At 39.9% G+C, this 15,238-nt stretch overlaps 1 protein-coding gene across 9 annotated transcripts in view; it reads left to right on the forward strand.

Moving 5' to 3' along the window:
* DLGAP3 (DLG associated protein 3) overlaps window positions 1–15,238 on the forward strand; it is a 292,505-nt gene that overhangs the window by 82,860 nt on the left and 194,407 nt on the right. For 7 of the 9 annotated variants that reach the window (XM_072136868.1, XM_072136867.1, XM_072136866.1 and 4 more), the window contains exon 2: window positions 8,700–8,784. The exons of 1 other annotated variant lie outside the window; for it this stretch is intronic. The gene's annotated coding sequence lies outside the window, so the exon portion shown is untranslated. Of the gene's footprint in view, window positions 1–8,060; window positions 8,158–8,699; window positions 8,785–15,238 lie in introns of those variants that run through there. One more of the 9 variants, XM_072136861.1, reaches the window with a different exon arrangement.

Genomic DNA, 15,238 nt, shown 5'->3' on the forward strand with positions numbered 1-15,238 from the left:
TCCACCATACTCGGCTATTCCCTCCTCCCTCTACAATGTGATCTCATATCACATGTATTTTCAATAATAGTGTAGGGAGAAGCTGTTGACTAACCAGTGAGAGCAATGCAATTAAGCAATGTTTTCTGTCGATTTATAATTAAACTACAAAAGAAAATACTCTCAAAGTTTAATAAAAATGCATTACTCTAAGTTTTTATTTTCACTGACAAAAACAACTTCATTCAAAGGTCACTTCATTCAATGTTACTACAAATTCCGCCATTCCTCTAACCCAGTGATGGCAAACCTTTTAGAGACCGAGTGCCCAAACTACAACAAAGACCCGCTTATTTATCGCAAAGTGCCAACACAGAAATTTAATTTATGATTTATACTCCCTTCTCTGTCACAGTTTTCACTGATACCAGCCCCTGAGGACACAAATAAAGCAGAAAATAGTCCCAGGTACAGCTGTCACTTTAAAATAGCTCTGTTCACAGCAAGTCCTGGGCTGTCTGGGACTGCAGGAAGATACCTGGAGCCATCTCTGGTGATGGCCTGAGTGCCCACAGAAAGGGCTTTGAGTGCCACCTCTGGCACCAGTGCCATAGGTTAGCCATCACTGCTCTAACCTAAACACTCCCCCACCCTTACATCTGGCCAGTGGATAGAGATGAAAAATGCTCCCCAAACCTCCAAAATATCTCTCCCATCTCTGCTTTTAAATACACCTTCTCATACAATAACTTTAGCAATTAAGTTTAGTTAGCTTTAACCAAAAGGTTTTATTGGCAGATGTTTATTACAGTAGGAGTAAGATATACATCTGGAGTACGGAAATTACGAAGAATACAATTAGCAGAGAAGTGAAGGGAAATATTTAGCCTACTTTCCATTTGCTTATGTACGTACCTCAACCCTGAAATGTATATATTATAGGAGAGCTCCATCTTCTCCACACCTAGATCATTTGGTATTATAAAGCACATTACTTTAAGCATTGTGCAGTTATATATTGAAAATAAATTTTTTCACTCATCCTAAATTCCCTCGCAACCCCAAATATGTGAATATTTGACGACTTGAGCCTATTTTCCAAATTTAATTTTTCACTTTCACAATTCCAAGGCCTAAGGCTGTATATGGGGATTTTCTTCCTCATTCATTACAATGTGCTGATAGCACATTGTAATAAAAGGGTTAAAACGAGACAGCCTCGGGTCTTTGGAAGACCCGAGGCTGTTATGGTGACAGATTGCCGTTCCCCAATAATGTCACGTGAGCCCTCTCCATGCACCCGCGGCCAACCCAAGACGTTCTATTAGGTCACGGGTCGTGAAAGGGTTAAAGAGAGAATTTAGTGGGGTTGGGATGGTTTGGAGGGCTGCATGGTGTTTCTTGTCATATATATTTATTTTTTGTTTTAAAACTCTTTTTATTAAACTTTTTTGTAGACAATACAAAGCAAAATATCATTATTGTTACTTGTACATGTAAAATAACATTGGGAACCAAAACAGGTTGGGTGGATCCCTCCTCAGGAGCCGCTCATCCACCCCTACTTCTGGTTCCGAGCTTTTTAATTCGCCGGTGGGGGGTGGTAGGCAATTCCCCACACTCAAGTCGGACTATCACGTCCAAGCGAACCTTCTTGTAAGGTATAATTATGCAAAATAAGCCTTTCTATAAGAAACTAAGAAACTACATAGAAAAACAAGTAATTAAAACATAGACCAAAAAAGGGGGAGGTAGAGACAAGGAGGGAGAAAGGGGGTAGGAAAGGAGTAGGGCGGTAGCAGGGGGGGGTTCAGGACTCCAATGGGGGGTTGGATGGGGGGGGGGGGAGGTTACCCTTTATTGAATGAGCTTCTAGTAAAAACTCAGAACCTTTTCCGCTCTTTCCAGTTTTTCCAAACTTCTACAAATCTTTTCCTATTTCCCATATCCCAGTGGGATTTCATATATATATTATGATGAAGTAAATACATTTAACCAAAACTATAGAAAAAATACCTTCACCTATGCTATATTCACGTTTGTGGGGGATTTTCACTTTAGGAACAGAGAAACAGTACAGTAATGCCATTCATAAAATGACATATAACAACAAATCCCATTGGATCCCTAATAGGTTTGTTCTTTGAAATCCCTTCAGAGCAAATCACATTTTTCTTGGACTGAACCTGGTCATAGGCAACAGGCCCTAGAGTCAGAGTTGGTGGCTTTTCAAAAGTGGTCCTCTCTTTATATTACATTTTTTATATCAGGTAGTATATTGCAATACAACCCTTCTGTATTATATTATACTGTACTTGTCGGCTTTGTTAAGGAGATCGCACTGGTTTCGGACGCCATCTTGACTACTGTCCGACATTTTAAGTATTAGCCGGGGGCCACGCCGGGGGTCAAGCACTGTCCAGTTAATGTCATGATTCAAACTTCATTTTTTTTGTAACTTGCTCGTCTGCCAACTGGTTCCCTTGACATTTAACGAGAAGCCAGTCTGTCCGTCATCTTTTGTTATATTTTGGTTCTAGCGCCAGCTTATCTCTTTCTTCTCAGGGAAATTAGTATAAACATGTCTGTGAACAAGGCCTGTTAACCTTTTCCAAGAATTTGCTGTTAAATTCATTATGGCCAATAGCATTACAGTATTCTATTCACGCCTCTCTGACGATTTTCTGTCTGTGATATTATGCAGCTGAGACAAATAAACTGGGAGAAGATCTTTACATACACTAAGAGACTGACGTGTGTCTTGGTTTGTGTTCAAGCCCCGGGGCAGTCATGAAAGAGTTAATTTGAAAGTCACCTGTACAACTGAAGTAAGGGCAGTTAAGCCCTAGATAAAAATCAGCTTAAAAGTGTAACTAAACTTAACAACATTGTGTAAATAATGCAGATGATAAAAGTCAACTTTGTCATCTCGTTCATTAAATAAATATCCTCTGTCCTCATTTTTTCTTCCTTTCTTCTTGTTTTTAGAAGATTATATAATGAAGGATTTTCTCCCCTATTTACACAGCTCACAGATAAAGGAGGCAGATAATGTTTCTAATGACTTTACTCTTTACAGTCACTGGATAGTTTAAACTTCATAGAGCATTCAATCATCAAGGGAAATATTTTCTGGTTATGGAAAAAGTAAATCTTTCATCATTGGGTGTTAAACTGTTAATTACGGTATGTATTTATGCAAGCATTTGTTTTATTTTTTATTCAAATTTATTTCACCTATTTGGAATCCATGGCACAATGAGAATGTAACAGATTTAAAAACCTGTACCATGGCCTAAATTATGCACATATGGCATATAAATGGGGTTCTCTAAACAGTGACTGAAATGACAATACAAAGTGGCAGTGTGTTACTGGGAAGCACAGAAGAGCTTCTCTTACATTATTCTGTTTTTTTCTTTCCGAGTATTTTATATAATGTAGAGAGCTTCCATCTTCTCAGGCATTTTATACTGGCGGGAGCTCAGTGAAAAGAAATGTTTACAGCTTTAATTGATTTCAATGCATTAATTCTTATGTATGGAGCTCCTCCTAGTGTGGGCAGTGGTTATATGGTTTTAAAGGCAATCAGTGGATTCATAGCTATATAGAGGTTACCTATTAAAATCAATTGTTTGGTATAATCAGATTGAACAATACAGTCTTAGGAGTAAAGACCATGATGGAGAAAAATAAATGGGTGTGAAATTACAGAAATGTATTGAACACTAAAATTTGCACCTTCGCAATGCGTTAAAAAGGAGAATTTAGTTTAGTGCAATTGCACCCATTTTGTCACTGTACCCATTTTGTCACTGTACATTGCTGTATGGGCACAGGGTGTTGTTTAGTTTTTGGGGGACAAATATGGCTGAAAAAATTTTCATGTGTCAGGATGCATTTAGAGAGTCCTAGTGGTACCAAAACAAAGGAGACCCCCAACAAGAGACACCATTTTGGAAAGTACATCCCTTGGAGAATTTAGCAAGGTGTAATTTGTGTATTTTCCCCTACAGGTGTTTGATTAAATTATTCCCCAAAAAGGAAAAAGATGAAAGTTTTCCCAAAAAGTCACTTTAACCAATAATTTTTGTAAGCCAGATGGGATAAAAGATGAAACAGCCCACAAACATGTGTAAAACTATTTCTCCTGAGTGTAGAATTGCCTCACATATGCATATAAAATGTTGTATGGGTACGCAATAGGGCTCAGAAGGGAAAGAGGGGCATTGGCCTTTGGAGAACCCCAACAACTGTCACCATTTTGGAAAGTACAATCCTTGAAGAATTTAGCAAGGTGTATATAAATATATACAAATATATATAAATAAGTATTAATAATAATAAAGAAAGAAATAAAGAACTTGGAGAATTACAAACAATGTGCTAACAAATCCAGAGGCTTGGAGGGGTAATAGAAAACCTAAATAAATAAAATAAAACCTACAAGTGACCCTAGTTTGCAAACTTTATCCCTCAACAGTTGTTACAATAATTCATTCTACTGTAATGAATTTACAACAAAGGTCTGACATAAATTGTGATCACATTGCATATAAGGAGGTGAAATACACCAGGCAACAACTAAAATTGTGTCACTCTGGAGTTCTCGCAGGTCTCGTAATAGTATATAGTGTCCTTCCCAACCGCCTTTTGGAACAGACTCTTTTCTTTTAGAAGCAGCAGAATTTACCAGGAAAATGCTGGCCTGGCAAAACAGGGGGACATCTAATCCAGTGTTACTGGGGCCCTGTCCTTGTCCAAATATTAGTTCCCTAATATCCGCCTCTTGAAAATAGAGACATTATACGGCATAACCTGCACATTGAAACAGCACGTAAGAGTTTTACAGCATTATCTGTACAATGTACATAGCCTGTGTTTTTGTACCATATCTTCCATTTCCGTAGGGTGCTGTTTGGCTTCAGCACCTGATCTGACAGATAAAACTCACCTATGTATTTACTGTAAGCAAGGATGCAATGTGACTTGGTGGCGGCAGTGGTGGTACCTCATACAGGGGTGAGGGTGCTGGAGTCCCCATGAATTGTGGACATCGCTTTTGTCTTTATACTTGACCAATACCATATTCTGATTGCTGAGTGCCATGATGTCCACCTTTTTAAGTGGCTACCTAACAAGGGTTACAGAGGACCTCTATGTTTTTTGGGTACAGTGCTGCATGCTACAGAACCTCTGGAACTGAGGCATTGAAATAGTGGAACGCTGGGATAAAAGTTATCCACATACAAGTGGTAACCCTTATCCAGCCATGCATACACAGATCGGTCAAAAGGAGCATAACATCCGGGAGATGTTATGAAGCCACCAGACATGGCCCCTTCCACTGATGATTAATGCTATCCTAGACAGCTACAATTGTCACTGTGTGTTGCTTTTATTCACCACAGCGAAGCCCATTTTGACGACTATTGCTGCTATTGGCTTGTCTGGATCGTCAGAAACAGCCGCCATCTTGCCCCAATCAAAGTGTCTACAGACATTGTGATTGGTATTACTGACATCATAAGTAAAATTGCTGCTATTGGCTAGTCTGTATTGATCAGCCAATAGCAGCGATCATGAACTGGGGGGAGGGGGATGAGACCCCTGTGGTCCATGGGGTAGGAAGGTTTGCCACCAGGAACAGCCACCATCTTGCCCGATCACTGTGTCTGAACCTTGTTGGAAAGTCACGTACTGTTCTATTATAGCTCGTGTCAGGAAGGGGTTTATAGGCTAGGTTAAGAAATTTCTGCCACAGCCTCCTGAGACGCCCACATTTTTTAAAATCTCACACTGAAGCACTATGTACTAATGAATTTGGAACTCTACCCAAACAGTTTTTATGGGAGATTGTACTTCATATAACTTTTAGCCATGATGCCTTGTGTTTATGAAAAAAATAGGAAATTACTTTCTTCAGAAAGCTTAATAATTAAGGTAAACTTGTTTTTGGTATAGAAAAAGTTAATCAACCTCCACATTGGTGGGTATGTTCGGCTTCCGTGCCCCTGTTTGTTTACATGGGACATAGACCAGAGAGATGGTAGCGCAGGACGCTGGGAGGGACCACTAAGGTGAGTACATGTTTATTTTTTTAAGCAGCCCCCTCCCGGCCACCAATGTTTTCTGTTTTACGGTCTCGAACAACCCCGTTAATCAATGAGATGGGTGTGGTGTTCACAGAAGTACAGGGTTGGGTTATAAAAACTATAGAGCTGAAAGAAAATTTAGGTTTGTGGGAAATAGCTTTTTCTTAATAACACTCTTGTGTTTATTGCTACTGTGTATTTCTAAGGACTTCTAGATACAGCTTTTCATAGGTGACTATAATCTTTCTGGCAATCAATTCTAACATTTAGAATATTCTTTGCTGTTATAGATAGCTCATGTATTATAACCATAGCTGCTCAGTGATTCCCTTTTTCCTACATCTATTTACTTCTAACTTCTCCCTTACCCACTTTCCTTTTTCCCTATACACACTCTATCCCTGCTCCTGTTCTTAGAAAAAAAATTCAAGCTCAAAGCCTTGTGATATAGAGTTATACAGCTTTGTTGTTTCCACACATAATTCATCAGAAGAAATTCTGCCAGTCTGAGGAGCTATGAATACCCCAACATCACAGGCTTAGGACATAAGGCATGATACAAACATACAGCAATTATCTCCCCAAGAATATTAATAAGATGGATCATTATACCAATGCTTGTCAGCTCTATGCATGTTCTCTTGTTGAAATAATTACTAGTTTTAACCCTTCACTAAGAATGTTTACTCTAAAGTTATGGTGAATGTTCTTAATAATTTTCCAGTCTTTCATGGACTTACATTTCTGCCATATTTTATATTAAGCAATATAACTAAATATTTTTTAGTTACCATATCTTTATGTAGAATGTTTCATTAATAATTTTTAAAGTATGAACGTGATCAATTCCTTTTTTTTCTTTCTGTTCATTGGCAGCTTGGTCATTTGTCATCCTTTATTTGTGGACAATTCTTTTATGTTCCACGTAAACCTTTTTATTAATAATTTATCTTTGCTATAGCAATTGCTTGTTGTCTTTTTAATGTAGGGAATGTTGTGAGTTAAAGACATTGTGGTTGGACCTGGTCATAGTATGGTCTTTGCTAAGTGTGATTTTTACCCTGGGAACATTGCGTCTCAGGGAGGAGACACTCCTCTGGCTGAATGTTAATAGGCTCATACGAGCATTTCATTAACTAGCAGTACTGCATTGCAGGATTTCACCAGATACAGTCCAGCTTTCTATAGCCACAGCTGGGAGTGGGTTGAGATTCAGCTTATCAGGATAGGTTCAGAGGTGCAGGGTTTCCATCTACTGCAGAGCCGGTACAGACAGTCTTATCTAAAACTGTAAGCCATCAGAATAGACACAAATAGTACTTGTATTCAAGCTACTGGTCTCATAAGGTCTCCTTACTGTTTGTTAAGAAGAATAATCCATATCAAGGTTACTGTACAAAGTAACAGGAATCTCTTAACACATCAGCCTGCAGCCTATTATATTCTAATATATAAGATGGCTTCATTATACTCAGTCTAGATGCCAAGATAACATGATTATAGTGAGCTGTGGTGCAGTTTTAGATAAACTAAGAAAGCCAAATGTATGCATCCTGCTGACTTTTCATTTCCAGAGGAAAAGATTGACTATCTTTCTTCTTTTCTGTTTTTCCATGTTAGGGTCTTGCCTGTTACGAATAACATGTATGTTCAGTCAAGCGTATATATTGCATGTTATAGCAGATCATATGATGATGTCTTTGGCTGGTAGTTATCCAATATGTGACCAGCCTACAGCTGAATGATAATGTAATAAATGTGTTCACATGCATGTAGCATTTAAATTTTGGGCACCTTTCTACTGATTTTATTTTATAACCCAAGCAGTTGCTGTTCAGCATCTTCTTTCATTCTCTATGACAGACAGGGGAGACCTGTCAAATTGTTCTCATTAGTTGATGTAATTAGGGATGTTAAAAATGGCTGTCCTTGAGTGCATTGAGTGTTTCCATGGTGACAGTATAATAGTTCTCTTTAGGCCTATGCACTAAACTCCATTACAAGGCTATATCCTTCTTGACAGAAGCTCATACACGGCTTTCATCCTCCAGGAGCACCCTCTGTGATACTTTTGGTGAAAAATGTAATTTCTTTCTTTGTATTAGTATTGATGATGTAATAGCAATGATTGTCTGGCTTCTAGTGTATTCTTCAATGCACCAGAAAGTGATAAATGAAGTGAAATGTTACCTCGAAGGCTTTACACATATTAAAAACCGTGTACAAGCCATTCTTATTCATCAAAGTGACTCAAACTGATAATAATCAATAGGAGTATACAGCCCATGGCACTGCAATGCAGATATACCACTTTCTTGCCAGGCTGCTATTGCGTGAGCCCCAACATAAATTACTAGCAGATTCCCTGGACATAACAGGTGATGCAGATGGTGACTTTGTTAAAACCTTTTAAAGAATTCTTTTGACCTTTATAAATATACATCAGATAGTCCTGCAATTATAAGCTTGTTAGATCCCTTTTTTTGCTCTTCTGTTGTACTGAATTTCCCTCCCCCATCTCCTTTATTGTTCTATTCTGTTCTCTGCCTGATCCGTTTTTGCATCTGTATATTTCTCTCTGCTGTTCTCTCCTCTTACTCACCTCCCTTCACTCTTTCTCTCCAGCTCATGACAGGGAATCCTGTGAGTTGTGTGACTGGAGCTTCACGGACCATGAAGTCAGCGGGATGTTAGAGTCAGTCTCAGAGCGGTAAGAAAACCTGAGCTCATTTCACCCTCTGGCACTTTTTCATTTCCCAGTATAAAAAATAGATTCAGAGAAGAATTGTAAAAGCCAAACCTCTTGAATGAATATACAGATATTTGTCTGCAGTTCTCACAAAATAAGGTCATATTCAGTTGTTTACGCTAAAGGTCTTCACATCGTATAAGCAAGAAATTGCAGAATTGCAAGTTTCTAGGGGTCATTTGCTCTATCTTTGCATAGTGGAATCACATTTTGCTTGGACCTCAGAAATTATTTCCTATGTAATAATTAGTAAACACAAAGGCTTCACACATGATTCAGTATTGTTAGTGCCTCTTTATGGCTGTATAGAAGTGTATGGCACTCTGCATGCTTATGATAGAAGTATCTGCCAGTTTTAGAGACAATGGCCCACGTTTACTAAAGTTCCTGTGCCAGTTTTATGTTGGACTTTGTATGTCAGATTCATGCAGAATGTGCGCCACAATTCATGAATCTGGCACATTTTGCACACTTCACAGGCAAACTGCACATAGTTCAGTTTTCACTGTTTTTCATGAATGTGGGCCAATATGATAGCCAATACCGAAGCAGACCAAAATCAATAGGCTGTGTGCTGACCCCCAATTTCTTTTATATAGGGGCAGCCACATATCACACTTGTAGTGCCTGCTGCAGATCCCTCTCCCACACCAGAATAGGCTGTCTTTAAAGGAATTCTAAGGAATCAAGCATGACAAACCATAGACTCATAGATCCAGACAACATGAATGTGATAATCAGGGAATGTGAAAAGGACCAAGTATGGGTCAAAAAGGTGATAGTTTGAAGATATCATTGGGCTTTTTTTCAGTACTGGCAGTCCCCGGGTTACATACAAGATAGGGTCTGTAGGTTTGTTCTTAAGTTGAATTTGTATGCAAGTCGGAACTGTATATTTTATCATTGTAATCCCAGCCAGAACTTTTTTGGTCTGTGAAAATTGGATTTTAAAAATGTTGGGTTGTCATAAGAACCAGGATTAACACTAAATCTTCATTACAGGCACCATTGATAACTGTTACAGCTGATCATTGTAGCCTAGGACTAAAGTAGAATAAATTACCAATATCCAGAAGTCCGTTTGTAACTAGGGGTCGTATGCAAGTCGAGTGTTCTTAAGTAGGGGACCGCCTGCATTGCTTTGGTCTATGGACACCTTTACATGAACTTTCCTGTAGAAACTTAATTTAGATGATGGAAAAAACCCACATTTAAAGTAATTACTTGGCTTGATTAAAATCACAAGCAGAATGCTTAGAATCAGTTTATTTTGAATGTTTAGCCATGGTTTAATGAAAATATAAACTGGTGCCTATCCAGAGAGTAAAGATTTCCATATCTAAGCTCATAGAAAAGCCTTACTGATGAGATGAAATGTATTTTAAAGCAAACTAAACTTAAACATAATCAAATACCTTATCTTCATTTTGCTACTTTACGGGACCAGGTATATAACCTTCCACCATTAAAATTATGGAATTACTCCAAAGACACAGAAGAACACCAAAGAATACAGGAGTTACACCGTTCCTTATATAAAAATATACCAATTCTTCAAACTTTATTAAATATGTTAAAAAAGCAAAAAAAAGTACAATTGATGTAATCAAAGAATCCAAGTCACATATATAACATATCGGGTACATCCACCAACTACAAAAAAACTCCCATAATAGTTATCTCACATCTGGAATTATATCATGTTTCACAGTGCCTAATACACTCAGTAGCTCTGGGTATGTATATCCTAGACAAGTGTCTTACCCATGTTGATGCTATGTGACCAGCCATGGACTCCCCAACGTGCGTTTCGCCCATGCTTCCTCATGGGGTACGAAACACATGCTGGGAGACTGGAACTTATAGGCAAACAGAATTGCAGGTGGATGGCAATGGTGCATTGTGCCGGATACCTGGTCTTGCGCTGTGTACCAAAAGGCGCCATGTGAGGGCATCGACGAGCCGGCAACATCTACTGCACATGTGTCTATCTGCCTGTGGAAGTATAATATATGCAAATGTCAGAATAAACTACGGGGAATAGATTGCATGTGTTGTAATCAATGATAATGCAAAAATGTGATTTAATGGTGATAAAATGATGTTGTGTTGAATTACATATGAATATACACATCTAAATATACACAATAAAGTGCTAATATACACATATATATGTGTCCGTGTGATCAATTAGTTAAAGGTGCTCCGGACTCTCCCAATGTCCTTCACCCAATACCACATATTACAATAAAAACAAATACACTTCTTATTCTAAACCGACATAACTGTCATCTGTGATTCCACTAATAAAGTGACCCTTATTTCATTTCCATCACCCCTTACACTATTTTCTTATCCATATATAAAGCACTGAATAAGCATCCTAAAAGAAATAGTACAATTCTACGGCATATAGAAATATGGAAAAAGATGTATGGTACAATTCCTCAACATAAATAATTATGAATAAAAACTTGCACACAAAAAGCCGTATGTCGATTCAAAACTCATGCGCCATTGCCATCCACCTGCAATTCCGTTCACATACATGTGACTTAGCCCAGTCGGACCTTAGTATTGGATTCTCTAATAACATCAATTGTACTTTTTTACTTAACATATTTAATAAAGTTTAAAGAATTGGTATATTTTTATGTAAGGAACGGTGTATAAACGTAAACATATCATGAAAATGTACAAAGCTATGTGGTGAAAATAGTTTATCTATGGTGAACAACCAAGCGGTCTCAAGGTTAATACAGCAAATTAGATTACAGAATGTTATGTAACATCTGTGGTTGCTGAATCATTTTTCACCCATCTACTGTGTCTTTAAATCCAGTCTCACTCTCTGCAATGGTATATATCTCTGATTGCTGAATCATTTTTAACCCATCTACTGTGTCTTTAAATCCAGTCTCACTCTCTGCAATGGTATATATCTCTGATTGCTGAATCATTTTTCACCCATCTACTGTGTCTTTAAATCCAGTCTCACTCTCTGCAATGGTATATATCTGTTAATTGCCCTAGTATTGCATGTGTCTGTTTCTTTCTGTAACATTTGACCCTTTTCTGTCCTACCTGATTTAATGTTCATCTATGCGCCTCAATGAGTTTGTTTTTCTCTGTTCAGAACTTGATCCACATGTGTTAAGTCTCCTAGATTAATTGTTTTATGAGCTAAATGAGGGCCTGGTCTCTTGTCTTCTCTTGTCTTGTCCCCAGTCTGTGATATACAAATGAGAAAGCAATCAGTTATGGTTTTTGCTAGACCTGCTTTTTACTTGTGAGGAATATTCTGCTTTTGTATTTCTGGCATTTTGAGCCTGGCTCTTGTTTAGAACACTCTTCTTCTTTTCCATTTTCTGTGCTAGATATCTCCGCTGTTACCTGGATAGTTGACCATTCATCTGTTTTTGTGTTGTCCATCTTGTTTCATGTTTGCACTCTGGCTTAGGGAGGGAACCAAGCCCTGTTACCTACCACTGTTTAGGGTGGACCCAATAAGCAGGCAACGACCGTTTGGAGGGCTCAGTTTTAGGGCTCAATGTTCTTGTGCATGGTCATTACATAGTAATATAAAAGCTTGTTGGACACTGGGAAGGAAAAGAATAATTAGTCTAAGCCCTAATTTACACATCCTTTGTTTTTCTCCATGTCCCGTGTGTGAGGCGTCTCTATAAGGCACAAAACTCAGACAAGACATCGAAAAGAGGCCAAAGGTTGGAACCATGAGTAGCCTGTTCAGCTGCATAATAGCCTAATCAGGGGAAGGGGCGGCTTTGGCTCTGGAAGTTTTCATATAGGCTTTCATGTATATTTTCCTACTCTTATCCACCAGAGATGTTCCTCTCAACACTTTTACTACAATAGTTCACATAAACTGCTCATCATGCTACATCATTACTAAACATTTTCATTTGTAAACAGGTTAACTGTTTTATGGTTACCATTCATGTGGTTCTCTCAATCAGAACCCATCTTTATTCCCCAATGTAGAAGGAGATGCCTATTGACATCTGCAGGCATCTTAAAGAGCATCACTCCATACCTTAAACATGTGTTTTTCTTTTTCTATACTTATATACTTTCTATCTGCAATGATTTAGCTCCACATCTGCATCATCTCTGTCCTGGGACCTCTAGCTCCTATCAGTAGCAGCTCAGAAAATAGTGTGATTGCTTCCCGTGCGAAAACCACACCTTCGCCTCCACGATCCTCCACAGCATCCACCAATGTCTCCATGCACAGCGTTCAGCTCTCCATACCCCAGACGCTGGAGTGCAAGAGGAAGTACAGTGCAACCCACCCACACGCCCAAGCCCTCAACGTCCACATCTCCAAACTGCTTAGCTTTGCGTAACTTTGAGGAGTCAACACAGATGGTCAGTGGTGATGCCGCCATCATCAGCCTCACCATCCCGCTGCTTGGCCTGTTGAAAAACTCTCTGGTCAGCATGAAGTCAGAAGCTTTGCGCTCGTCACAAGAGACGGGGGAAGAAGATTCCCTTGTTGATAGCCAAAGCACGCTCAGGTCTGTTTCTCAGCGCATATCGGAGGAGGTGGAGGAAGATGAGGAGAATGTTGGCGAGACAGAAGAGGGGACCATTGCTCAGTCCTTCACTGTTCAGCGTGTATGGGCAGAAGAAGAGGAGTAGGAGGAGTATTTCCCTTCTGACAGCGCTAGCGGCAGAGGGCGTACTTCTGCGGGACAAGTAGCGAGGGAGAGTAGGCGAGCAGGCAGCTTGTCCAGCACTGGCAGGGGTACGCTTTACAAGGCCTTTGCCAGTTTTATGTCACCCCAGCAAGACACTGTCACCTGTCCCCAGTCTCGGCAGAGTAGGGCTGATCTTTACAGAAAGATGGTGAGGGAGTACGTAGCTGACCATACCATCGTCCTAAATGATCACACAGCTCCCTACAACTACTGGAGGTTCTTGCCTGCCCTGCCGCTAGCGTGTTGTCTGAGCAGGTTTTCAGTGCAGCTGGTGGCATCATCACCGATAAGCGTACACGCCTGTCGACTGACAGCGCTGACAGGCTGACGCTTATCAAGATGAATAAAGCCTGGATTTCTCAGGATTTCCATTCTCAACCAGGTGAAAGAAGCTCAACCTGAATAATGTGTGCCCTTCTCCTTCTCTTTGTACACTAAAGCAGAGGAAACTGGCTACTTTTTGCCAGGGCCAACTGGCTCTAGCTATAGTACTCTATATATTTAATTTTTCTGGAGGGCCACCTACCCGGTCCTCTGTTTTAAACAATTTTTGGGAGTGCCACATACAGGCACTCAATCTATTTAATTTTTCTGGAGGACCACCTACCTGCTCCTCTGGTTTGAAAACTTTTTTGGACTGCCACTTACAAGCACTATCCAAATTTAATTGTCTCCGTAGCAGCCTCCACACGTTGCCTCCATTGCTACCTCCACACTTCATCTCCATAGCTGCCTCCCAAAGTCGTCCATATAGCTGCCTCCATACATCGTCCCCTTAGCAAACGAGCTGTGTCAGGCAGAATTTTGGGTTGTTTTCATGGCTTCCACATCAAACTTGTTAACTTTGTCGCCACCCTGCTGTGTTATCCACAAAATATACTGGCAAACTTTTATAATTTACCGATATTATTTCAGCGCATCTTGCGCATCTGTTTACATTCCCCTCACCCGCCATAACCCAAACTTATAAGAATACTACTACACTTGATCTTATACAAAAGGTTCTTAGAAGTGCTGTTTGGGGAGGAGCCGAGAGACAGGGGCTTGGACAGGCAAAAGCTCGCCTAGCAGTGGACCGCCAGCTCCATCCCAAGATCCAACTAACATAGTTTTAACTGCAGCACCTTTAATCTACTACTACCTTACTGCCTCCATACATCGTCCCCTTATCAAACGAGCTGTGTCATGCAGAATTTTTGGGTGTTTCACCAGATACACAATGGAACTCGGCGCATCTGTCGCCGCCATGCTGGAGACCTGAAGTTGCAATCATAGCAGGGCAATATGGATGCCCCATACTGTTGCTCTTAATCATGGAACCATTTCCGATAAAACAAAAATAGAACCGCTATGCTATTCCATTATTCCTAGATGAAATATTCAAACGACCCCGCCTGCTTTGAAAATTATAATTTTTTCAAAGTAAACGCTTCTGGCATCCAGGCCCATTTTGGGTGGGGAGGAGCCGAGAGACAGAGGCTTGGACAGGAGAAAGCTCGCCTGGCAGCGGACCGCCAGCTCCATCCCAAGATTAGGCAGCCTCAGAGGCATCCATGCATACTGCCCCTGCTGTTTCCTGTCCATTTCGCCTCCACGATCCTCCACAGCGTCCACCAATGTCTCCATGCGCAACCTTCAACTCTCTATACCCCAGACGCTGGAGCGCGAGAGGATATACAGCACATCATTCCCTT

The sequence above is a fragment of the Engystomops pustulosus genome, chromosome 2, assembly GCF_040894005.1.
Source record: "Engystomops pustulosus chromosome 2, aEngPut4.maternal, whole genome shotgun sequence".
NCBI classification, from domain to species: Eukaryota; Metazoa; Chordata; class Amphibia; order Anura; family Leptodactylidae; genus Engystomops; species Engystomops pustulosus.